Source organism: Triticum dicoccoides, chromosome 3A, assembly GCF_002162155.2.
Source record: "Triticum dicoccoides isolate Atlit2015 ecotype Zavitan chromosome 3A, WEW_v2.0, whole genome shotgun sequence".
In the NCBI taxonomy this organism is placed as follows: Eukaryota; Viridiplantae; Streptophyta; class Magnoliopsida; order Poales; family Poaceae; genus Triticum; species Triticum dicoccoides.
The window spans coordinates 172,742,699-172,768,118 of record NC_041384.1 but is presented as its reverse complement, the minus strand read 5'-3'; the positions used below and the strand labels follow the sequence as shown (position 1 = coordinate 172,768,118).

Sequence of the window (25,420 nt, the reverse complement as noted above, 5' to 3'; positions counted from 1 at the left end):
ACAATAGTGATCTAGGAGTAGATCACTGGACAGCGGTCAAAATTATTCTTAGTGGAATAAGGATATATTTCTCGATTATGGACATGACAAAAAGGTTCGTCGTAAAGGGTTACGTCGATGCAAATTTTGACACTAATCTAGATGACTCTAAGTCTCAATCTGGATACATATTGAAAGTGGGAGCAATTAGCTATAGTAGCTCCGTGCAGAGCATTGTTGACATAGAAATTTGCAAAATACATACGGATCTGAATATAGCAGACCCGTTGACTAAACTTCTCTCACAGGCAAAACATGATCACACCTTAGTACTCTTTGGGTGTTAATCACATAAGCGATGTGAACTAGATTATTGACTCTAGTAAACCCTTTGAGTGTTGGTCACATAATGATGTGAACTATTGGTGCTAAATCACATGGCAATGTGAACTAGATTATTGACTCTAGTGCAAGTGGGAGACTGAAGGAAATATGCCCTAGAGGCAATTATAAAGTTATTATTTATTTCCTTATTTCATGATAAATGTTTATTATTCATGCTAGAATTGTATTAACCGGAAACATAATACATGTGTGAATACATAGACAAACAGAGTGTCACTAGTATGCCTCTACTAGACTAGCTCATTAATCAAAGATGGTTATGTTTCCTAACCATGGACAAAGAGTTGTTATTTGATTAATGGGATCACATCATTAGGTGAATGATCTGATTGACATGACCCATTCCATTAGCTTAGCACCCGATCGTTTAGTATGTTGCTATTGCTTTCTTCATGACTTATACATATTCCTATGACTATGAGGTTATGCAACTCCCGTTTGCCGGAGGAACACTTTGTGTGCTACCAAACGTCACAACGTAAATGGGTGATTATAAAGGTGCTCTACAGGTGTCTCCAAAGGTACATGTTGGGTTGGCGTATTTCGAGATTAGGATTTGTCACTCCGATTGTCGGAGAGGTATCTCTGGGCCCTCTCGGTAATGCACATCACATAAGCCTTGCAAGCATTGCAACTAATGAGTTAGTTGTGAGATGATGTATTACGGAACGAGTAAAGAGACTTGCCGGTAACGAGATTGAACTAGGTATTAAGATACCGACGATCGAATCTCGGGCAAGTAACATACCGATGACAAAAGGAACAACATATGTTATTATGCGGTCTGACCGATGAAAGATCTTCGTAGAATATGTAGGAGCCAATATGAGCATCCAGGTTCCGCTATTGGTTATTGACCGGAGACGTGTCTCGGTCATGTCTACATTGTTCTCAAACCCGTAGGGTCCGCACGCTTAAGGTTTTGATGACAGTTATATTATGAGTTTATGAGTTTTGATGTACCGAAGTTTGTTCGGAGCCCGGATGTGATCACGGACATGACGAGGAGTCTCGAAATGGTCGAGACATAAAGATTGATATATTGGAAGCCTATATTTGGATATCGGAAGTGTTCCGGGTGAAATCGGGATTTTACCGGAGTACTGGGAGGTTACCGGAACCCCCGGGAGGTATATGGGCCTTAGTGGGCTTTAGTGGAAGAGAGGAGAGGTGGCCAGGGCTGGGCCGCGCGCCCCTCCCCCTAGTCCGAATAGGACAAGGAGAGGGGGCCGACGCCCCCCTTCCTTCTCTCTCTCCTCTTTCCCCCCTCCCGAATCCTATTCCAACTAGGAAAGGGGGGGAATCCTACTCCCGGAGGGAGTAGGACTCCTCCTGGCGCACCCTCCCTAGCCGGCCGCAACCCCCCTTTTTGATCCTTTATATACGGAGGCAGGGGGCACCCCTAGACACACAAGTTGATCCACGTGATCATATTCTTAGCCGTGTGCGGTGCCCCCTTCCATCCTAGTCCTCGATAATATTGTAGCGGTGCTTAGGCGAAGCCCTACGATGGTAGTACATCAAGATCGTCACCACACCGTCGTGCTGACGGAACTCTTCCCCGACACTTTGTTGGATCGGAGTCCGGGGATCGTCATCGAGCTGAACGTGTGCTAGAACTTGGAGGTGTCGTAGTTTCGGTGCTTGATCGGTCGGGCCGTGAAGACGTACGACTACATCAACCACGTTCTGCTAACGCTTCCGTTGTCGATCTACAAGGGTACGTAGATCACACTCTCCCCTCTCGTTGCTATGCATCACCATGATCTTGCGTGTGCGTAGGAAAATTTTGAAATTACTACGAAACCCAAAACACACACCTCCGATTCATCTCCGATGAATCAGACCTGACACAACTCTAAGCAATACCAGGCATGACAAACAAGCATGAATGAGTAGGCACATCAGGGCTCAAACAACTCCTACTCATGCTAGTGGGTTTCATCTATTTACTGTGGCAATGACAGGTCATGCAGAGGATAAGGAGTTCAACTACCGCAGCAAGTAACAGTTGAATCGTTGTTGTCCTAATGCAGTAAAAGATAGCAGGAGCGAGAGAGTGGGATTGTATCGGAATGAACAAGGGGTTTTTTGCTTGCCTGGCACTTCTGAAGATAATATAGCTCTTCATCGTTGTCATCGAACTCATCGTTGGAATCACATCTATCGAGAGGGGACAAATACCGGCAAACAAAGAGGAACACCATCAATGCAATGCAACAATTATGATGCATGATAATATCATGGCAATATGTTGTTGATTGAGCTAATGCAACTAGCAACCATATTAAATGAAGTTGGTTTGAACCAAGGGTTCAAATTCAAACTCCATGTGAGGCATTTCAAATACCATCTATTCAAATTTTCTTATACAGCAGCTTTAAGTTGTTCAAACATGCATGAAAATGGTACAGATGGAAAGATTGATTTTTTCTGATCATTTTTCATATATAATTTGTTTGATTTGGAGTTACGGTTGAATTACTATGAATTTTAGAAGTTTTGGGTATTTTCTGAAAATAATAAATCATTTTTGATTTATTTCAAAATTCCAGAAAGTAATTACTACGTCAGCCTGACGTCAGGGTGATGCCAGCAAGTCAACAGGGCTGGTCCGGGTCAAACCTGACCAGTGGGGTCCACTGGTGAGTGGTTAGCTAACTAACTAAATTTAGTTAGCGTTAAACTAATACTAATCCTAGTTTAGTTAGTGGCCTGGGGCCCACACGTCAGTGACCCAGGGGGTCAAACTGGGCCCACCCGGGGTCAACTTAGTCAGCAGGGTCAAACCCCTGGTCAACAGGGTCAGGCCTGCCGGCGGCTTGACGTCGGCAAGGCCAGACGCGGCGGCGCGGCTCGGGAATGCGCTAAAGGCGGCGGTTTCGCGCGCTGGGGGCACCAGGGCATAGCCCTTGCTCCCGCGCATCTTGTGGAGACAGCAGCAGGTCACGGGGTCACCGGAATCGACTCCGCGACGGGTCGAGCGGTAGCCGGAGCTACGGGTGTGCTCGGCTTGGAGCTAGGGGGCACGTGGGGAGGAGCTGGTGGTGGCTACGGGTGCGCGAAGACACGCTGAGCACGGTGGTGCGCTCGGTTGCGGCTCTAGGTGGCGGTGGCCACGACGGTGACATGGCTGGGCGGCGGTGAGCTCTCGGGTCCGGCGGACAGCGGGGCTAGAGGAGGAGAACGACGGCGGGGAGAGAGGGGTTCGGTAGAGGAGCTCACGGCGGGGTCGTCGGTGATCTCAGCGTGGTCGGGGATGGCCTGGTGACGACGAATCGGTTGACGACGGCCGTCGGTGCAGAGGGCGAAGATGGTGTCGACGACGGCGCTCCAGGGCGTCCGGCATCATGTGGCTCGGCGGAGAGGACCGGGGCATAACAGCGGAGCTCGGGGGCGCGTCGGAGAGGCTCGGAGATGGCTGTGGCCACGGGGGAGCTCGTCGGCGGCGACGACTGCGTTCGGTCGCGCTCGTGGAGGGGCTAGGGGGCGAAGGAGAGAGCAGAGAGTCAGGGAGAGGAGGGAGGGGCCACAGGACGTCTCCGTGGCATCACTAGAAGGTCCGGGGAGGAAGCAGGAGGTGGCCAGAGCAGCGTCGGCGCTCGCCACGCACCTGGTTGTCCTCCTGGCAGAGGAGGAAGATGACAAGGGGCGCTGGGGGGCTGGGCCGGCCACTTGGGCCGCCAGGTGGGCTGCACAGGTGAGTTGGCCCAGGTTAGTCTCTCTCTCTCTCTCTTTTATTTTCTATTTTCTATTTTTTCTGTAACTTTAGGGCTTTATTAAAAATGCCAGGCCATTTCCAAAAATCATAAAACTAATCATGGCTACTGCTTAGAATATATCCAACAATAAACATTTTAGTTTATTATTATTTGAGCATTTAAAATATTTTATTGAATTTAAATGTCCAAATGCAAATACTATATGATTTAATTCAGTGACCCTCTGTTGTCCTAGAAAAAGTGTGCATCATTTTTGTCATAGGTTCTAGACCAAGGCAAAGATGATGAACATTTTGGAAGGGCATTTCAGGTTCATTGAAAAAATATTCTTAATAACCCTAATTGGTTTAAGTGGTGCTAGGGTTTTCTGTCATCCCCATTTCAAAATTAATAGGAATTGAAAATGATGCATGGATGCAATGCCACTAATTACAAGAAGATTAGCGTCTCTTGATGTGCTTGGTTTTTTGTGAAATCTGGATTCCTTTGCTAAGACAATTGCACCAGTATTGTTACAAAAGATTTTCATTGGACCCGATGCACTAGGTATGACACCTAGATCGGATATGAACACCTTCATCCAGACTCCTTCATTTGCTATTTCCGAAGCAGCTATGTATTTCGCTTCACACGTAGATCCCGTCACGACGCTTTGTTTAGAACTGCACCAACTGACAGCTCCACCGTTCAATGTAAACACGTATCCGGTTTGCGATTTAAAATCGTCCGGATCAATGTCAAAGCTTGCATCGACGTAACCATTTACGATGAACTCTTTGTCACCTCCATAAATGAGAAATATATCCTTAGTCCTTTTCAGGTATTTCAAGATGTTCTTGACCGCTGTCCAGTGATCCACTCCTGGATTACTTTGGTACCTCCCTGCTAAACTTATAGCAAGGCACACATCAGGTCTGGTACGCAACATTGCATACATGATATAGCCTATAGCTGAAGCATAGGGGACATCTTTCATCTTCTCTCTATCTTCTGTAGTGGTCGGACATTGAGTCTTACTCAACTTCACACCTTGTAATACAGACAAGAACCCTTTCTTTGCTTGATCCATTTTGAACTTCTTTAAAACCTTGTCAAGGTATGTGCTTTGTGAAAGTCCAATTAAGCGTCTTGATCTATCTCTATAGATCTTGATGCCCAATATATAAGCAACTTCACCGAGGTCTTTCATTGAAAAACTCTTATTCAAGTATCCCTTTATGCTATTCAGAAATTCTATATCATTTCCAATCAACAATATGTCATCCACATATAATATTAGAAATGCTACAGAGCTCCTACTCACTTTCTTGTAAATACAGACTTCTCCAAAAGTCTGTATAAAACCAAATGCTTTGATCACACTATCAAAGCGCTTATTCCAACTCCGAGAGGCTCGCATGAGTCCATAAATGAATCGCTGAAGCTTGCACACTTTGTTAGCTCCTTTTGGATCGACAAAACCTTCCGGTTACATCATATACAACTCTTCTTTCAGAAATCCATTCAGGAATGCAGTTTTGAGATCCATTTGCCAAATTTCATTTAAACCTATAAGGACCGTAGCCAACCTGCCTCCAGAATGCTGCCTCGATTGGGCGGTTTGTGGCTGTCACATCGCGGTAAAAATCCCACCTCTTCTTCCCTCAGCCATTGGATATTCACTTCATGTTTCACCTTGTTATTTCTTTCACATGTGCATGACCGGTGGGCCGCTTCGTCGCTGGGTCGTCCTGTGTTGACTGGGTTCGTCGGTGTGAAGGTATGATTGGTTGTGCCTGCTGGAAAGCCCATTGCCCCATTGGCCCCCCAATCCCCCAAAGCCGCACGCCCCTCCCTCCCTCCTCACTCGTCTCAGGCTCTCAGCCGCCGCCCCATGAACCCTAGCCGCGCCCCTCCTGCATCTCTCCTCTTACCCCCTCCCTGGCCTGCCCCGAGCTCCTCCTCCTCCGTCCTCACATGCTCCACCACGAGCACGCCGGCGGCGAAGCGCACCGCGAGGACCCGGGGCAACTCAGCTTGTACAGAGCCACTCCGTACAGGAGGAACCCCGTGACCAGAGCAGCCAACAACGGTGACGCGTACGGCACGAGGAGGTGCGCAAGATCGGCACCGACGAGGGGGTGCTCCAGGAGAAGGTGCACGGCTCCGCCTAGGACCATGTGTGTGGTGGCGGGGACATGCGACCACTGGCATATTTTGGGGAGCGGCACGAACATCAAGCAATGGCTGAGGTGAGATTCCCCTCCCCTCCGCTCCTCTCTCTCTCTCTCTCTCTCTCTCTCTCTCAGTGTCTACTGACCATCACATAATAATCTCCTCCAGATCTTGATATTTATGCTTCTCCATATGTCATTGATGTTCTTCCGATTTGTAGGCATGTCAAGATCAAGGATATTAAATTTGTTTCTTCTACCGATGAAATATTTCAGATACTTTTTTATCTTGTATTGCAATCCTCTGTCTTGATGTTTATTTTTTGGAAATCTAGCTAGCGTTATGCTCCCCTTGAAGTTTTCTATCTGTAGATGAAGTTCCGAGCTAAGACATATGGTGTTAATTGTCTCAAAGATGGAATGATTTGCTCCATGGAAACTATCTCATTAGCTGCATTCCAATTACAGGTAAAGTAGGATTGTTATCTCTTTGATTTTCTATTCAAACTTCATGATTGGAGTACTTTGGATATTAGCTTAGTTGTTGTATGGAACTTTTAATTAGAGGGTCCCAGGCTGAGACTTAATTCTTAATTATTTTCTGTTTGAAAAAAAAATGGGTGCAGTTATGAATTGTAAAATGTGGAGTGCAGACAATATTACATGATTTGGTGCTGATTTTCCTCTTCCAGTTCATGTTCATGGCCTTGTTGTGGTTGCACCGTGGTCCGTGGGGAACAGGATCGAATACCTTTGCTACAACCAAGGTCTGGACACTTCATGTTCTGTTTTGCCGATCCTGTGTATGTTCTGTTTTGCCAAGTGAAACGTGTACACTTCATGTCATATAGCATAATAACTTGATATCCTGTTTGAACTAGACAAATAATTTTGACAAGATTTTATCCTGGTGAAACATGTTGTCATAGTGTCAACATAATAATAGAAAAACGTTTTCAAAATTCGACATTATAGAATATAAAACTAGACAAAGTTATCTCCTTGAAATTATCACATTTCCCTATCCTCAGCTCCTTGCCATGGTGGCTGCTGTAGGTTCTAATCTCATGTTGAACCCACTGTTCTCAACTTTTCTTCTCCTTTTTCTTAAAACTTAAACAATGGTACTCTTTGTTGTAATTTAAAAAAGGTTGGAAAGGTTGAAAATTTCTATTTTGAGGAATGGTGACACCAATTTCTGAGTGGTACTATTTGTTGTATGCATATAATTAAATATCGTATTATATTTTTGTTTTTCTTGGAACTATTGACATGTAGTGGAGGCTGCATTTGATTTGCTGGTGTGTTAAGCACATAAATAATTGCTTTTGCCTTTTTCACAAACCAAGCTTAGGTACAAAACTAACTTTAGTGTATCCCTCAATGCACATGGGTCACTCTCTATCCTTTTTAGCGTAGATAAGTATGGCAACAATACTTCAGGTTGCGGCTCCGCTGCAGATATGCCCATTGCCATTGAGCCTTTCTATCTATATGTTTCTACAGAGTATTTCGTTTTTGTACTATACGCTTGACAAAATGATTTCCTTATAAGCTACGATAAGGTGTTTGTAGTTGGTATTTGTACTACAAGCTCAATTTTTTTGTTCATCTCATCTCTGGTTATTTTTTTTCGTTTTTTTGTATTTATGTAGCATATTATCATTAGCATATAAAACCTCTTATGTTTCTTGTTTCCAATAATTATTCTTTGGCAGGGAAGACTATTAAAACACGAAGATTATGAGGAAAGGATTCAGAGCTTTTTGCCGAACCCAGATTGCCACACACATGATGCAAAATTAACAACCAGGACTTTGAAATATGGATGACGATGTTTATTATGTGCTAGAAATCAAATATGAAAAGGAGAAGATAATGCTTGCGAAGGTGTGTATACTGAACAAGCACCTTGACTGTTGTTCCTTGATGTGCTCTCATGCAGCTGTGTCCATATATACTGGTTGTTATACTTGTTGTCCTGCGAGTTGCAGGAGAGGGGAGAGACATATGGGTTGGGATTCTGGGTAAACTTTACTTTATTTGTTGCAGAAAATGCTCGATAGATCTCATGTATGGATGCGGTTGTGGCAGTAGTTCTCGGGTGCAGTCTCTATCTTGATAAAGCGATCGATCAGTGCGCATTAGAGGCTGAAGAAGAGAAAACATTTGGGGTTTCTATGGCGTTGAACATTCAGCGTTTATGTACTGTGTACATGCATGGCCGGTTCAGTAACTAGATGGCCTTTTCTACTGTAGTGGTTCTGCTACTTTTCACATGCTGGCTTCTTTGAAAAGCACCAACAGTGTGTGCCACATGTAATCAGTCAATGTTACAAAGAACAGAACCAGAAGTGTGGGGATTGATGTATTAATGGTCAGTCAGGGAATTCAGTCTTGATGAGCTTAACTAATAACAAATGTTAGTTGAGCCTGAGGTCATTTTCAAAGTAACAGAAGTATTTTACTTTCCTTTTAATATAAGTGGTCAACGGAACTTATATGTTTTATTAGATTATCAGAGGGCGTTGCTGAAGCTGGAGTCATGATGGCGTTAGTAACCTTGGTGATGCTTCTTATACGGCAAACCAACTTGTTTTTTATTATCCTATGGGTTATTTATCCAGTTGTTGCATATAGGAGTATTGGGGAGCTAATAATATTTGAAACTGAGCTAGCCTACTATTTCAATTTGAGTTCAAAAATTACAAATCTCAGTGTTTGTTTTCAGTCATCAATCTTCTTCCCTTCTTTTTTGCGTCACTTTTGATAGCTTCTTTCATTCTGTACATATTAGTTGCCGCCTCAAGCCTCGGCTCTTTTTCTAGACTAGGCCTCAATTTACTGGAAAATGCAGTCTTCATTTACTGAGTTATATTTTTGTCTTGCTTTCTTCCAGGTCCCTCATACAGTGGTTCAGAAAAAAAAACTATCCAATGGAGATGATGCATGAGGAGCAGCAATTTCATGATCCATGAAGCCCTATGTTCTTTTTCTCACTGGTGAGTTTTCTCTTTTTATGGTTGGATGCCAAGTAGCCAAGCCGACTTTTTTTTGTAGATTAGTTGCTTAGTTTCATATGTTGAACTGCATTGTCAAGTGCAGTGTGTAGGCTCTTTCTAGATTGCTCAGCAGGCAATCAATGCGGCACATGTGGAGGCTGTGAGAGCTGTGAAATGCATCGGTCTTGTCATACTTACGAGCAGGTGCACGGGCCACATTACTCTTCATGCCACTCTGAGAAGCCGAGATGTTGACTGCTGCTTGAGATTGATTTCCATGTTGAAGGGAAGGGAGTCATGTTTGAGTTCCTGCTTGAGATTGATTTCCACGTTGAAGGGGAGGGAGTCCTGTTTGAGTTCCTGTATCAAAGGATAAATAAGAAGGGGCATGCTGTCGTGGTTGTTGCTGAAGGCATTGGTCAGGATTACCAGAAGCGAGAGTAGGATGTGCATGTCAACATGCTGTTCCTTGACGTTGGCCTTCTATAAAGTTCACATGCAACTCCCCTCCATGGTTAAAAAACCCAATTTAAATGTTTGGTTTCTTTGATGGATACTCATTTCTCTTACCGTTGTTGTATCAAAACAATTGTATTTTTGTTGTTGGCCGCTTGGGCTCATTTTCAAGGAGAATGAGATGTGGGATAAACTACTCTGAAATGTTTGGTTCCCTTCAAATAAGTTATTAGCTAACTAATTTTCACGGTTGTTGCACATGATACAATTGTATTATGTTGTTGCCATCTTGCCTTTTATGTGAGCTTAAACACACAATCAATTAAACTTTTACTAAGTTTTCCTGCATGTATTTTCTCAAACACAGTTACTGAAAAAATGCAAATATTTTTAACAAGTGCATGGTTTCAAATGGGACACAGTGTCATTTAGCGCAATGGGTCATGTTATACAATTTTTTTCCAAACTCGGATTTCGTAGTGTGATACATATTCTCAAAATAGCATGGTTTAACACATGGGCTCTCTACTGCGAGTATCGAATATGTCCTTGCAAAATGAAACTATTTTCATTGACAAAATGGTTTTAGCAGGTCTCTGCGCCATTTGGCGCAACGGGTCAACTAGTAATCATAAAATGCGGCAATTGCTAACATGATTCGGACAGATTTAAGCATCGCTACGGATGAGAAGGTCTCATCGTAGTCAACCCCTTGAACTTGTTGAAAATCTTTTGCAACAAGTCGAGCTTTATAAACAGTAACATTACCGTCAGCGTTAGACTTCTTATTGAAGATCCATTTATTCTCAATGGCTTGCCGATCATCGGGCAAGACAACCAAAGTCCACACTTTGTTCTCATACATGGATCCCATCTCAGATTTCATGGTCTCAAGCCATTTTGCGGAATCTGGGCTCACCATCGCTTCTTCATAGTTCATAGGTTCGTCATAGTCTAGCAACATAACTTTCAGAACAGGATTACCGTACCACTCTGGTGCAGATCTTACTCTGGTTGACCTACGAGGTTCAGTAACAACTTGATCTGAAGTTTCATGATCATCATCATTAACTTCCTCGCTAATTGGTGTAGGTGTCACAGAAACCGGTTTCTGTGATGAACTACTTTCCAATAAGGGAGCAGGTACAGTTACTTCATCAAGTTCTACTTTCCTCCCACTCACTTCTTTCGAGAGAAACTCCTTCTCTAGAAAGATTCCAAATTTAGCAACAAAAGTCTTGCCTTCGGATCTGTGATAGAAGGTGTACCCAACAGTCTCTTTTGGGTATCCTATGAAGACACATTTTTCCGACTTGGGTTCGAGTTTATCAAGTTGAAGTTTTTTCACATAAGCATCGTAGCCCCAAACTGTAAGAAACGAGAACTTTGGTTTCTTGCCAAACCACAGTTCATAAGGCGTCGTCTCAACGGATTTCGATGGTGTCCTATTTAACGTGAATGCAGCTGTCTCTAAAGTATATCCCCAAAACGATAGCGGTAAATCAGTAAGAGACATCATAGATCGCACCATATCTAGTAAAGTACGATTACGACGTTCAGACACACCATTTCGCTGTGGTGTTTCGGGTGGCGTGAGTTGCGAAACTATTCCGCATTGTTTCAAATGAAGACCAAACTCGTAACTCAAATATTCTCCTCCATGATTAGATCGTAGAAATTTTATTTTCTTGTTACGATGATTTTCAACTTCACTCTAAAATTCTTTGAACTTTTCAAATGTTTCAGACTTATATTTCATTAAGTAGATATACCCATATCTGCTCAAATCATCTGCGAAGGTGAAAAAATAACGATATCCGCCACGAGCCTCAGTATTCATCAGACCACGTACATCTGTATGTATGATTTCCAACAAATCTGTTGCTCGCTCCATAGTTCCGTAGAACGGTGTTTTAGTCATCTTGCCCATGAGGCACGGTTCGCAAGTACCAAGTGATTCATAATCAAGTGGTTCCAAAAGTCCATCAGTATGGAGTTTCTTCATGCGCTTTACACCGATATGACCTAAACGGCAGTGCCACAAATAAGTTGCACTATCATTATCAACTCTGCATCTTTTGGCTTCAATATTATGAATATGTGTATCACTACTATCGAGATTCAACAAAAATAGACCACTCTTCAAGGGTGCATGACCATAAAAGATATTACTCATATAAATAGAACAACCATGATTCTCTGATTTAAATGAATAACTGTCTCGCATCAAACAAGATCCAGATATAATGTTCATGCTCAACGCTGGCACCAAATAACAATTATTCAGGTCTAAAACTAATCCCGAAGGTAGATGTAGAGGTAGCGCGCCGACCGCGATCACATCGACTTTGGAACCATTTCCCACGCGCATCGTCACCTCGTCCTTAGGCAATTTTCGCTTAATCCGTAGTCCCTGTTTTGAGTTGCAAATATTATCAACAGAACCAGTATCAAATATCCAGGTGCTACTGAGAGCATTAGTAAGGTACACATCAATAACATGTATATCACATATACCTTTGTTCACCTTGCTATCCTTCTTATCCGCCAAATACTTGGGGCAGTTCTGCTTCCAGTGAGCAGTCTGCTTGCAGTAGAAGCACTTAGTCTCACGCTTAGGTCCAGACTTGGGTTTCTTCTCCTGAGCAGCAATTTGCTTGTTGTTCTTCTTCAAGTTCCCCTTCTTCTTCCCTTTGCCCTTTTTCTTGAAACTGGTGGTCTTATTGACCATCAACACTTGATGCTCCTTCTTGATTTCTACCTCCGCAGCCTTTAGCATTGCGAAGAGCTCGGAAATCGTCATATCCATCCCTTGCATGTTATAATTCATCACGAAGCTCTTGTAGGTTGGTGGCAGTGATTGAAGAATTCTGTCAATGACGCTATCATCCGGAAGATTAACTCCCAGTTGAATCAAGTGATTGTTATACCCAGACATTTTGAGTATATGCTCACTGACAGAACTATTCTCCTCCATCTTGCAGCTGTAGAACTTATTGGGGACTTCATATCTCTCAATCCGGGCATTTTCTTGAAATATTAACTTCAACTCCTGGAACATCTCATATGCTCCATGACATTCAAAACGTCGTTGAAGACCCAGTTCTAAGCCGTAAAGCATGGCACACTGAACTATCGAGTAGTCATCAGCTTTGCTCTGCCAGACATTCATAACATCTGGTGTTGCTCCTACAGCAGGTCTGGCACCCAGCGGTGCTTCCAGGACGTAATTCTTCTATGCAGCAATGAGGATAATCCTCAAGTTACGAACCCAGTCCGTGTAATTGCTACCATCATCTTTCAACTTTGCTTTCTCAAGGAACGCATTAAAATTCAACGGAACAATAGCACGGGCCATCTATCTACAATCAACATAGACAAGCAAAATACTATCAGGTACTAAGTTCATGATAAATTGAAGTTCAATTAATCATATTACTTAAGAACTCCCACTTAGATAGACATCCCTCTAATCCTCTAAGTGATCACGTGATCCATATCAACTAAACCATGTCCGATCATCACGTGAGTTGGAGTAGTTTCAATGGCGAACATCACTATGTTGATCATATCTACTATATGATTCACGCTCGACCTTTCGGTCTCCGTGTTCCTGAGGCCATATCTGTTATATGCTAGGCTCGTCAAGTTTAACCTGAGTATTCCACGTGTGCAACTGTTTTGCACCCGTTGTATTTAAACGTAGAGCCTATCACACCTGATCATCACGTGGTTTCTCAGCATGAAGAACTTTTGCAACAGTGTATACTCAGGGAGAACACTTATACTTTGATAATTTAGTGAGAGATCATATTATAATGCTACCGTCAATCAAAGCAAGATAAGATGCATAAAAAGATAAACATCACATGCAATCAATATAAGTGATATGATATGGCCATCATCATCTTGTGCTTGTGATCTCCATCTCCGAAGCACCGTCATGATCACCATCGTCACCGACGCGACACCTTGATCTCCATCGTAGCATCGTTGTCGTCTCGCCAATCTTATGCTTCTACGACTATCGTTACCGCTTAGTGATAAAGTAAAGCATTACAGGGCGATTGCATTGCATACAATAAAGCGACAACCATATGGCTCCTGCCAGTTGCCGATAACTTGGTTACAAAACATGATCATCTCATACAATAAAATTTAGCATCATGTCTTGACCATATCACATCACAACATGCCCTGCAAAAAACAAGTTAGACATCCTCTACTTTGTTGCTGCAAATTTTACGTGGCTGCTACGGGCTTAGCAAGAACCGTTCTTACCTACGCATCAAAACCACAACGATAGTTTGTCAAGTTGGTGCTGTTTTAACCTTCGCAAGGACCGGGCGTAGCCACACTCGGTTCAACTAAAGGTGGAGAAACTGACACCCGCCAGCCACCTGTGTGTAAAGCACGTCGGTAGAACCAGTCTCGCGTAAGCGTACGCGTAATGTCGGTCCGGGCCACTTCATCCAACAATACCGCCGAACCAAAGTATGACACGCTGGTAAGCAGTATGACTTATATCGCCCACAACTCACTTGTGTTCTATTCGTGCATATGACATCTACGCATAAAACCTGGCTCAGATGCCACTGTTGGGGAACATAGTAATTTCAAAAAAATTCCTACGCACACGCAAGATCATGGTGATGCATAGCAACGAGAGGGGAGAGTGTTGTCCATGTACCCTCGTAGACCAAAAGCGGAAGCGTTAGCACAACGCGGTTGATGTAGTCGTACGTCTTCACGATCCGACCGATCAAGTACCAAACGCACGGCACCTCCGAGTTCAGCACACGTTCAGCCCGATGACGTCCTTCGAACTCTGATCTAGCCGAGTGTTGAGGGAGAGTTTCGTTAGCACGACGGCGTGGTGACGATGATGATGTTCTACCGACGCAGGGCTTCGCCTAAGCACCGCTACAGTATTATCGAGGTGGACTATGGTGGAGGGGGGCACCGCACACGGCTAAAAGATCAACAGATCAATTGTTGTGTCTCTAGGGTGCCCCCTGCCCTCGTATATAAAGGAGCAAGGGGGGGAGAGGCGGCCGGCTAGGAGGGGCGCGCCAGGAGGAGTCCTACTCCCTCCGGGAGTAGGACTCCCTCCCTTTTCCTTGTTGGATTAGGAGAGGAGAGGGAAGGAGAGAGAGGGGGAAAGGAAAGGGGGGGGGGCGCCCCCCTCCTTGTCCAATTCAGACTTGAGGGGGGGGGGAGGGGCGCGTGGCTGCCCCTTGGCCGCTTCTTCTCTTCCACCAATTGGGCCCATGAGGCCCAATAACCTCCGAGGGGTTCCGGTAACCCCCCGGTACTCCGGTATATATCCGATAACCCCCGGAACCATTCCGGTGTCCGAATATAGTCGTCCAATATATCAATCTTCATGTCTCGACCATTTAGAGACTCCTCGTTATGTCCGTGATCACATCCGGGACTCCAAACAACCTTCGGTACATCAAAACATATAAACTCATAATATAAATGTCATCGAAACTTTAAGCGTGTGGACCCTACGGGTTCGAGAACTATGTAGACATGACCGAGACACGTCTCCGGTCAATAACCAATAGCGGAACCTGGATGCTCATATTGGCTCCCACATATTCTACGAAGATCTTTATCGGTCAGACCGCATAACAACATACGTTGTTCCCTTTGTCATAGGCATGTTACTTGCCCAAGATTCGGTCGTCGGTATCTCAATACCTAGTTAAATCTCATTACCGGCAAGTCTCTTTACTCGTTCTGTAATACATCATTCCGCAACTAACTCATTAGTTGCAATGCTTACAAGGCTTAAGTGATGTGCATTACCGAGTGGGCCCAGAGATACCTCTCCGACAATCGGAGTGACAAATCCTAATCTCGAAATACGCCAACCCAACAAGTACCTTCGGAGACACCTGTAGAGCACATTTATAATCACCCAGTTACGTTATGACGTTTGGTAGCACACAAAGTGTCCCTCCGGTAAATGGGAGTTGCATAATCTCATAGTCATAGGAACATGTATAAGTCATGAAGAAATCAATATAAGAATACTAAACGATTGTGTGCTAAGCTAACGGAATGGGTCAAGTCAATCACATCATTCTCCTAATGATGTGATCCCGTTAATCAAATGACAACCCATGTCAATGGCTAGGAAACATAACCATCTTTGATCAACGAGCTAGTCAAGTAGAGGCATACTAGTGACACTCTGTTTGTCTATGTATTCACACAAGTATTATGTTTCTGGTCAATACAATTCTAGCATGAATAATAAACATTTATCATGATATAAGGAAATAAATAATAACTTTATTATTGCCTCTAGGGCATATTTCCTTATGCATTATAAGATGATCTCTCACTAAAAAAAATTCAAGGTACAAGTGTTCTCCCTGAGTATGCACCGTTGCCAAAGTTCGCCGTGCCGAGACACCACGTGATGATCGGGTGTGATAAGCTCAACGTTCTTATACAACGGGTGCAAGCCAGTTTTGCACACGCAGAATACTCAGGTTAAACTTGACGAGCCTAGCATATGTAGATATGGCCTCGGAACACTAAGACCAAAAGGTCGAACGTGAATCATATAGTAGATATGATCAACATAGTGATGTTCACCATTGAAAACTACTCCATTTCACGTGATGATCGGTTATGGTTTAGTTGATTTGGATCACATGATCACTTATATGATAAGAGAGATGTCTATCTAAGTGGGAGTTCTTAAGTAATATGATTAATTGAACTTAAATTTATCATGAACTTAGTACCTGATAGTATTTTGCTTGTCTATGTTGTTGTAGATAGATGGCCCATGCTGTTGTTCCATTGAATTTTAATGCGTTCCTTGAGAAAGCAAAGTTGAAAGATGATGGTAGCAATTACACGACTGGGTCCGTAACTTGAGCATTATCCTCATTGCTGCACAGAAGAATTACGTCCTGGAAGCACCACTGGGTGCCAGGCCTGCTGCAGATGCTACTAATGACGTTAAGAATATCTGGCAGAGCAAAGCTGATGACTACTCGATAGTTCAGTGTGCCATGCTTTACAGATTAGAACCGGGACTTCAACGATGTTTTGAACGTCATGGAGCATATGAGATGTTCCAGGAGTTGAAGTTAATATTTCAAGCAAATGTCCAGATTGAGAGATATGAAGTCTCCAATAAGTTCTACAGTTGCAGAATGGAGGAGAATAGTTCCGTTAGTGAACATATACTCAAAATGTCTGGGTATAATAATCACTTGATTCAACTGGGAGTTAATCTTTCGGATGATAGTGTCATTGACAGAATTCTTCAATCACCGCCACCAAGCTAAAAGAGCTTCGTGATGAACTATAACATTGAAGGGATGGATAAAACAATTCCCGATCTCTTCGCGATGCTAAAGGCTGCGGAGGTAGAAATCAAGAAGGAGCATCAAGTGTTGATGGTCAACAAGACCACCAGTTTCAAGAAAAAGGGTAAAGGGAAGAAGAAAGGGAACCTCAAGAAGAACAACAAACAAGTTGCTTCTCAGGAGAAGAAACCCAAGTCTAGACCTAAGCCTGAGACTGAGTGCTTCTACTTCAAACAGACTGGTCACTGGAAGCGGAACTGCCCCAAGTATTTGGCGGATAAGAAGGATGGCAAGGTGAACAAAGGTATATGTGATATACATGTTATTGATGTGTACCTTACTAAAGCTCGCAGTAGCACCTGGGTACTTGATGTCTACTACACAACCTTCTTCTTGTAGATGTTGTTGGGCCTCCAAGTGTAGAGGTTTGTAGGACAGTAGCAAATTTCCCTCAAGTGGATGACCTAAGGTTTATCAATCCGTGGGAGGCGTAGGATGAAGATGGTCTCTCTCAAGCAACCCTGCAACCAAATAGCAAAGAGTCTATTGTGTCCCCAACAAACCCAATACAATGGTAAATTGTATAGGTGCACTTGTTCGGCGAAGAGATGGTGATACAAGTGCAATATGGATGGTAGATATAGGTTTTGTAATCTGAAAATATAAAAAAAAGCAAGGTAACTAATGATAAAAGTGAGCGTAAACGGTATTGCAATGCATTGAAACAAGGCCTAGGGTTCATACTTTCACTAGTGCAAGTTCTCTCAACAATAATAACATAATTGGATCATATAACTATCCCTCAACATGCAACAAAGAGTCACTCCAACGCCACTAATAGAGGAGAACAAACGAAGAGATTATGGTAGGGTACGAAACCACCTCAAAGTTATTCTTTCCAATCAATCCATTGAGCTATTCCTATAAGTGTCACAAACAGCCCTAGAGTTCGTACTAGAATACACCTTAAGACACAAATCAACCAAAACCCTAATGTCACCTAAATACTCCAATGTCACCTCAAGTATCCATGGGTATGATTATACGATATGCATCACACAATCTCAGATTCATCTATTCAAACCAACACATAGAACCTCAAAGACTGCCCCAAAGTTTCTACCGGAGAATCAAGATGAAAATGTGTGCCAACCCCTATGCATAGGTTCATGGGCGGAACCCGCAAGTTGATCACCAAAACATACATCAAGTGAATCACGTGATATCCCATTGTCACCACAGATATGCACGGCAAGACATACATCAAGTGTTCTCAAATCCTTAAAGACTCAATCCGATAAGATAACTTCAAAGGGAAAACTCAATCCATTACAAGAGAGTAGAGGGGGGAGAAACATCATAAGATCCAACTATAATAGCAAAGCTCGCGATACATCAAGATCGTATCACCTCAAGAACACGAGAGAGAGAGATCAAACACATAGCTACTGGTACATACCCTCAGCCCCGAGGGTGAACTACTCCCTCCTCGTCATGGAGATCGCCGGGATGATGAAGATGGCCACCGGTGAGGGATCCCCCCTCCGGCAGGGTGCCGGAACAGGGTCCCGATTGGTTTTTGGTGGCTATAGAGGCTTGCGGCGGCGGAAGTCCCGATCTATTCTGGTCCCCGATTGTTTTAGGGTATATGGATATATATATATAGGCGGAAGAAATACGTTAGGGGAGCCACGAGGGGCCCATGAGGGTGGAGGGCGCGCCCCCTGCCTCGTGCCTCCCTCATTGTTTTCCTGACGTGCACTTCAAGTCCCCCAGATTGCTTTATTTCCAAAAATAACTTCTCCAGAAGGTTTCATTCCGTTTCGACTGCGTTTGATATTCATTTTCTTCGAAACACTGAAACAAGGGAAAAAATAGGAACTGCCACTGGGCTCTGGGTTAATAGGTTAGTCCCAAAAATAATATAAAAGTGCGTAATAAAGCCCATAAACATCCAAAATAGATAATATAATAGCATGGAACAATCAAAAATTATAAATACGTTGGAGACGTATCAGCATCTCCAAGCTTAACTCCTACTCGTCCTCGAGTAGGTAAATGATAAAACAGAATTTTTGATGTGGAATGCTACCTAACATATTTATCAATATAATCTTCTTTATTGTGGCAATAATATTCAGACCCATAAGATTCAAGATAAAAGTTCAATATTGACATAAAAATAATAATACTTCAAGCATACTAACTAAGCAATTATGTCCTCTCAAAATAACATGGCCAAAGAAAGTCCATCCCTTCAAAATTATATAGTTTAGTCATGCTCCATTTTCGTCACACAAAAATGCTCTCATCGTGCACAACCCCGATGACAAGCCAAGCAATTGTTTCATACTTTAGTAATCTCAAACTTTTTCAACTTTCACGCAATACATGAGCGCGAGCCATGGATATAGCACTATGGGTGGAATAGAATATAATGATGGGGGTTATGTGGAGAAGACGAAAAAGGAGAAAGTCTCACATCAACGAGGCTAATCAATGGGCTATAGAGATGCCCATCGATTGATGTTAATGCAAGGAGTAGGGATTGCCATGCAACGGATGCACTAGAGCTATAAATATATGAAAGCTCAACAAAAGAAACTAAGTGGGTGTACATCCAACTTGCTTGCTCACGAAGACCTAGGGCACTTGAGGAAGCCCATTGTTGGAATATACAAGCTAAGTTCTATAACGAAGAATTCCCACTAGTATATGAAAATGACAAAACAAGAGACTCTCTATCATGAAGATTATGGTGCTACTTTGAAGCACAAGTGTGGTAAAAGGATAGTAACATTGTCCCTTCTCTTTTTTCTCTCATTTTTTTGGGCTTTCTCTTTTTTATGGCCTTTCTCTCTCTTTTTTTATTCCTCACTTGGGACAATGCTCTAGAAAATTATGATCATCACACTTCTATTTATTTACAAATCAATGATTACAACTCGATACTAGAACAAAGTATGACTCTATATGAATGCCTCTGGTGGTGTACCGGGATATGCAATGAACCAAGAGTGACATGTATGAAAGAATTATGAACAGTGGCTTTGCCACAAATACTATGTCAACTACATGATCATGCTAAGCAATATGACAATGATGAACGTGTCATGATAACGGAATGGTGGAAAATTGCATGGCAATATATCTCGGAATGGCTATGGAAATGCCATAATAGGTAGGTATGGTGGCTGTTTTGAGGAAGATATAAGGAGGTTTATGTGTGAAAGAGCATATCATATCACGGGGTTTGGATGCACCGGTGAAGTTTGCACCAACTCTCAACGTGAGAAAGGGCAGTGCACGGTACCGAAGAGTCTAGCAATGATGGAAAGGTGAAAGTGCGTATAATCCATGGACTCAACATTAGTCATAAAGAACTCACATACTTATTGCAATAATCTACAAGTCATCAAAAACCAAGCACTACGCGCATGCTCCTAGGGGGATAGATTGGTAGGAAAAGACCATCGCTCGTCCCCGACCGCCACTCATAAGGAAGACAATCAAATAACACCTCATGTTTCAAATTTGTTACATAACGTTTACCATACGTGCATGCTACGGGACTTGCAAACTTCAACACAAGCATTTCTCAATTTCACAACTACTCAACTAGCACAACTTTAATATCACTATCTCCATATCTCAAAACAATCATCAAGTATCAAACTTCTCTTAGTATTCAATGCACTTATATGAAAGTTTTTATTATACCCATCTTGGATGCCCATCATATTAGGACTAGTTTCATAGCCAAAGCAAACTACCATGTTGTTCTAAAGACTCTCAAAATAATATAAGTGAATCATGAGATTTTATCTATTTCTTCAAAATAAAACCACCGTCGTGCTTTAAAAGGATATAAGTAAAGCACTAGAGCAAATGACAAACTACTCCAAAAAGATATAAGTGAAGATGAATGAGTAGTTGAATAATTATGCAATTATGTGAAGACTCTCTCTCATTTAAGAATTTCAGATCTTGGTATTTTATTCAAACAGCAAGCAAAACAAAAGAAAATAAAACGACGCTCCAAGCAAAACACATATCATGTGGTGAATAAAAATATAGCTCCAAGTAAAGTTACCGATGAACGAAGACGAAAGAGGGGATGCCTTCCGGGGCATCCCCAAGCTTAGGCTCTTGGTTATCCTTGAATATTACCTTGGGGTGCCTTGGGCATCCCCAAGCTTAGGCTCTTGCCACTCCTTATTCCATAGTCCATCGAATCTTTACCCAAAACTTGAAAACTTCACAACACAAAACTTAACAGAAAACTCGTAAGCTCCGTTAGCGAAAGAAAAAAAACACCACTTCAAGTTACTGTAATGAACTCATTCTTTATTTGTATTGGTGTTAAACTTACTGTATTCCAACTTCTCTATGGTTTATAAACTATTTTACTAGCCATAGATTCATCAAAATAAGCAAACAACACATGAAAAACAGAATCTGTCAAAAACAGAACAATCTGTAGTAATCTGTAACTAACGCAAACTTCTGGAACTCCAAAAATTCTAAAATAAATTGGTGGACCTGAGGAATTTGTCTAGTAATAATCTTCAGAAAGAATCAACTAAATACCACTCTCCAGTAAAAAGTTTTGGCTAATCTCGTGAGCGCTAAAGTTTCTGTTTTTTACAGCATGATCATAAAGACTTCACCCAAGTCTTCCCAAAGGTTCTACTTGGCAAAAACACTAATTAAAGCACAAAACCACATCTAAATAGAAGATGGAAGGATTATTTATTCCTAAAAAGAACCAAAAAGCAAGAAACCAAAATAAAATTGGGTTGCCTCCCAACAAGCGCTAATGTTTAACGCCCCTAGCTAGGCATGATGATTTCAATGATGCTCGCATAAAAGATAAGAACTGAAACATAAAGAGAGCATCATGAAGAATATGACTAGCACATTTAAGTCTAACCCACTTCCTATGCATAGGGATTTTGTGAGCAAACAACTTATGGGAACAATAATCAACTAGCATAGGAAGGCAAAACAAGCATAACTTCAAAATTTTAAGCACATAGAGAGGAAACTTGATATTATTGCAATATGTAGAAGCATATGATACTCTCTCATAATAATTTTTAGTAGCATCATGAATGAATTCAACGATATAACCAGCACCTAAATCATTTTTTTCATTATCTACAAGCATAGAAAATTTACTACTCTCCACATAAGCAAAATTCCTCTCATGAATAATAGTGGGAGCAAACTCAACAAAATAACTATCATGTGATTGAAAATTAAGATCGAGATGACAAGTTTCATGGTTCTCATTATTCTTTGAAGAATACGTGTCATTGCAATAATCATCATAGATAGGAGGCATGCTTTCATCATAGTAAATTTGCTTATCAAAGCTTGGGGGGCAAAAAATATCATCTTCATCAAACATAGCTTCCCCAAGCTTGTGGCTTAGCATATCATTAGCATCATGGATATTCAAGGAATTCATACTAACAACATTGCAATCATGCTCATCATATAAATATTTAGTGCCAAACATTCTAATGCATTCTTCTTCTAGCACTTGAGCACAATTTTCCTTTCCATCATTTTCACGAAAGATATTAAAAAGATGAAGCATATGAGACAAACTCAATTCCATTTTTTATAGTTCTCTTTTATAGACTAAACTAGTGATAGAACAAGAAACAAAAAGATTCGATTGCAAGATCTAAAGATATACCTTCAAGCACTCACCTCCCCGGCAACGGCGCCAGAAAAGAGCTTGATGTCTACTACACAACCTTCTTCTTGTAGACGTTGTTGGGCCTCCAAGTGCAGAGGTTTGTAGGACAGTAGCAAATTTCCCTCAAGTGGATGACCTAAGGTTTATCAATCCGTGGGAGGCGTAGGATGAAGATGGTCTCTCTCAAGCAACCCTGCAACCAAATAGCAAAGAGTCTCTTGTGTCCCCAACACACCCAATACAATGGTAAATTGTATAGGTGCACTAGTTCGGCAAAGAGATGGTGATACAAGTGCAATATGGATGGTAGATATAGGTTTTGTAATCTGAAAATATAAAAAAACAGCAAGGTAACTAATGATAAAAGTGAGCGTAAACGGTATTGCAATGCATTGAAACAAGGCCTAGGGTTCATACTTTCACTAGTGCAAGTTCTCTCAACAATAATAACATAATTGGATCATATAACTATCCCTCAACATGCAACAAAGAGTCACTCCAACGCCACTAATAGCGGAGAACAAACGAAGAGATTATGGTAGGGTACGAAACCACGTCAAAGTTATTCTTTCCAATCAATCCATTGAGCTATTCCTATAAGTGTCACAAACAGCCCTAGAGTTCGTACTAGAATAACACCTTAAGAAACAAATCAACCAAAACCCTAATGTCACCTAAATACTCCAATGTCACCTCAAGTATCCGTGGGTATGATTATACGATATGCATCACACAATCTCAGATTCATCTATTCAAACCAATACATAGAACCTCAAAGACTGCCCCAAAGTTTCTACCGGAGAATCAAGATGAAAATGTGTGCCAACCCCTATGCATAGGTTCATGGGCGGAACCCGCAAGTTGATCACCAAAACATACATCAAGTGAATCACGTGATATCCCATTGTCACCACAGATATGCACGACAAGACATACATCAAGTGTTCTCAAATCCTTAAAGACTCAATCCGATAAGATAACTTCAAAGGGAAAACTCAATCCATTACAAGAGAGTAGAGGGGGGAGAAACATCATAAGATCCAACTATAATAGCAAAGCTCGCGATACATCAAGATCGTATCACCTCAAGAACACGAGAGAGAGAGAGAGAGAGAGATCAAACACATAGCTACTGGTACATACCCTCAGCCCCGAGGGTGAACTACTCCCTCCTCGTCATGGAGATCGCCGAGATGATGAAGATGGCCACCGGTGAGGGATCCCCCCTCCGGCAGGGTGCCGGAATAGGGTCCCGATTGGTTTTTGGTGGCTATAGAGGCTTGCGGCGGCGGAACTCCCGATCTATTCTGGTCCCCGATTGTTTTAGGGTATATGGATATATATAGGCAGTAGAAATACGTTAGGGGAGCCATGAGGGGCCCACGAGGGTGGAGGGCGCGCCCAGGGGGTGGGTGCGCCCCCTGCCTCATGCCTCCCTCGTTGCTTTCCTGACGTGCACTCTAAGTCCCCCAGATTGCTTTCTTTCCAAAAATAACTTCTCCAGAAGGTTTCATTCCGTTTCGACTCCGTTTGATATTCCTTTTCTTCGAAACACTGAAACAAGGGAAAAAACAGGAACTGGCACTGGGCTCTGGGTTAATAGGTTAGTCCCAAAAATAATATAAAAGTGCATAATAAAGCCCATAAACATCCAAAACAGATAATATAATAGCATGGAACAATAAAAAAAATTATAGATACATTGGAGACATATCAGCATTTGATACTGGTTCTGTTGCTAATATTTGCAACTCGAAACAGGGACTACGGATTGAGCGAAGATTGGCTAAGGACAAGGTGACGATGCGCATGGGAAATGGTTCCAAAGTCGATGTGATCGCCGTCGGCACGCTACCTCTACATCTACCTTCAGGATTAATTTTAGACCTGAATAATTGTTATTTGGTGCTAGCGTTAAGCATGAACATTATATCTGGATCTTGTTTGATGCGAGACGGTTATTTATTTAAATCTGAGAATGATGTTTGTTCTATTTATATGAGTAATATCTTTTATGGTCGTGCACCCTTGAAGAGTGGTCTATTTGTGTTGAATCTCGATAATAGTAATACACATATTCATAATGTTGAAGCCAAAAGATGCAGAGTTGATAATGATAGTGCAACTTATTTGTGGCACTGCCGTTTGGGTCATATTGGTGTAAAGCGCATGAAGAAACTCCATACTGATGGACTTCTGGAATCACTTGATTATAAATCACTTGGTACTTGCGAACCATGCCTCATGGGCAAGATGACTAAAACACAGTTCTCCGGAACAATGGAGCGAGCGACAGATTTGTTGGAAATCATACATACTGATGTATGTGGTCCAATGAATATTGAGGGTCGCGGCGGGTATCGTTATTTTCTCACCTTCACACATGATTTGAGCAGATATGGGTATATCTACTTAATGAAACATAAGTCTGAAACATTTGAAAAGTTCAAAGAATTTCAGAGTGAAGTGGAAAATCATCATAACAAGAAAATAAAGTTTCTACGATCTGATCGTGGAGGAGAATATTTGAGTTACGAGTTTGGTCTACATTTGAAACAATGCGGAATAGTTTCACAACTCACGCCACCCGGAACACCATAGTGTAATGGTGTGTCCGAACATCGTAATCGTACTTTACTAGATATGGTGCAAT

General features: G+C 42.2%; 1 long non-coding RNA gene across 4 annotated transcripts; it reads left to right on the top strand.

Moving 5' to 3' along the window:
- Positions 1-5,916: 5,916 nt before the first annotated feature.
- LOC119267748 lies at positions 5,917-9,913 on the top strand. Of its 4 annotated transcripts, none has more exons than XR_005132583.1 (6): positions 5,917-6,337; positions 6,595-6,727; positions 6,952-7,026; positions 7,978-8,149; positions 9,159-9,261; positions 9,365-9,913. It is a non-coding gene; the product is annotated as an uncharacterized LOC119267748 (long non-coding RNA). The 4 variants fall into 4 exon arrangements; XR_005132581.1 differs by having other exon boundaries at positions 6,481-6,727; XR_005132580.1 differs by having other exon boundaries at positions 5,917-6,727.
- The last annotated feature ends 15,507 nt before the right edge of the window (positions 9,914-25,420 follow it).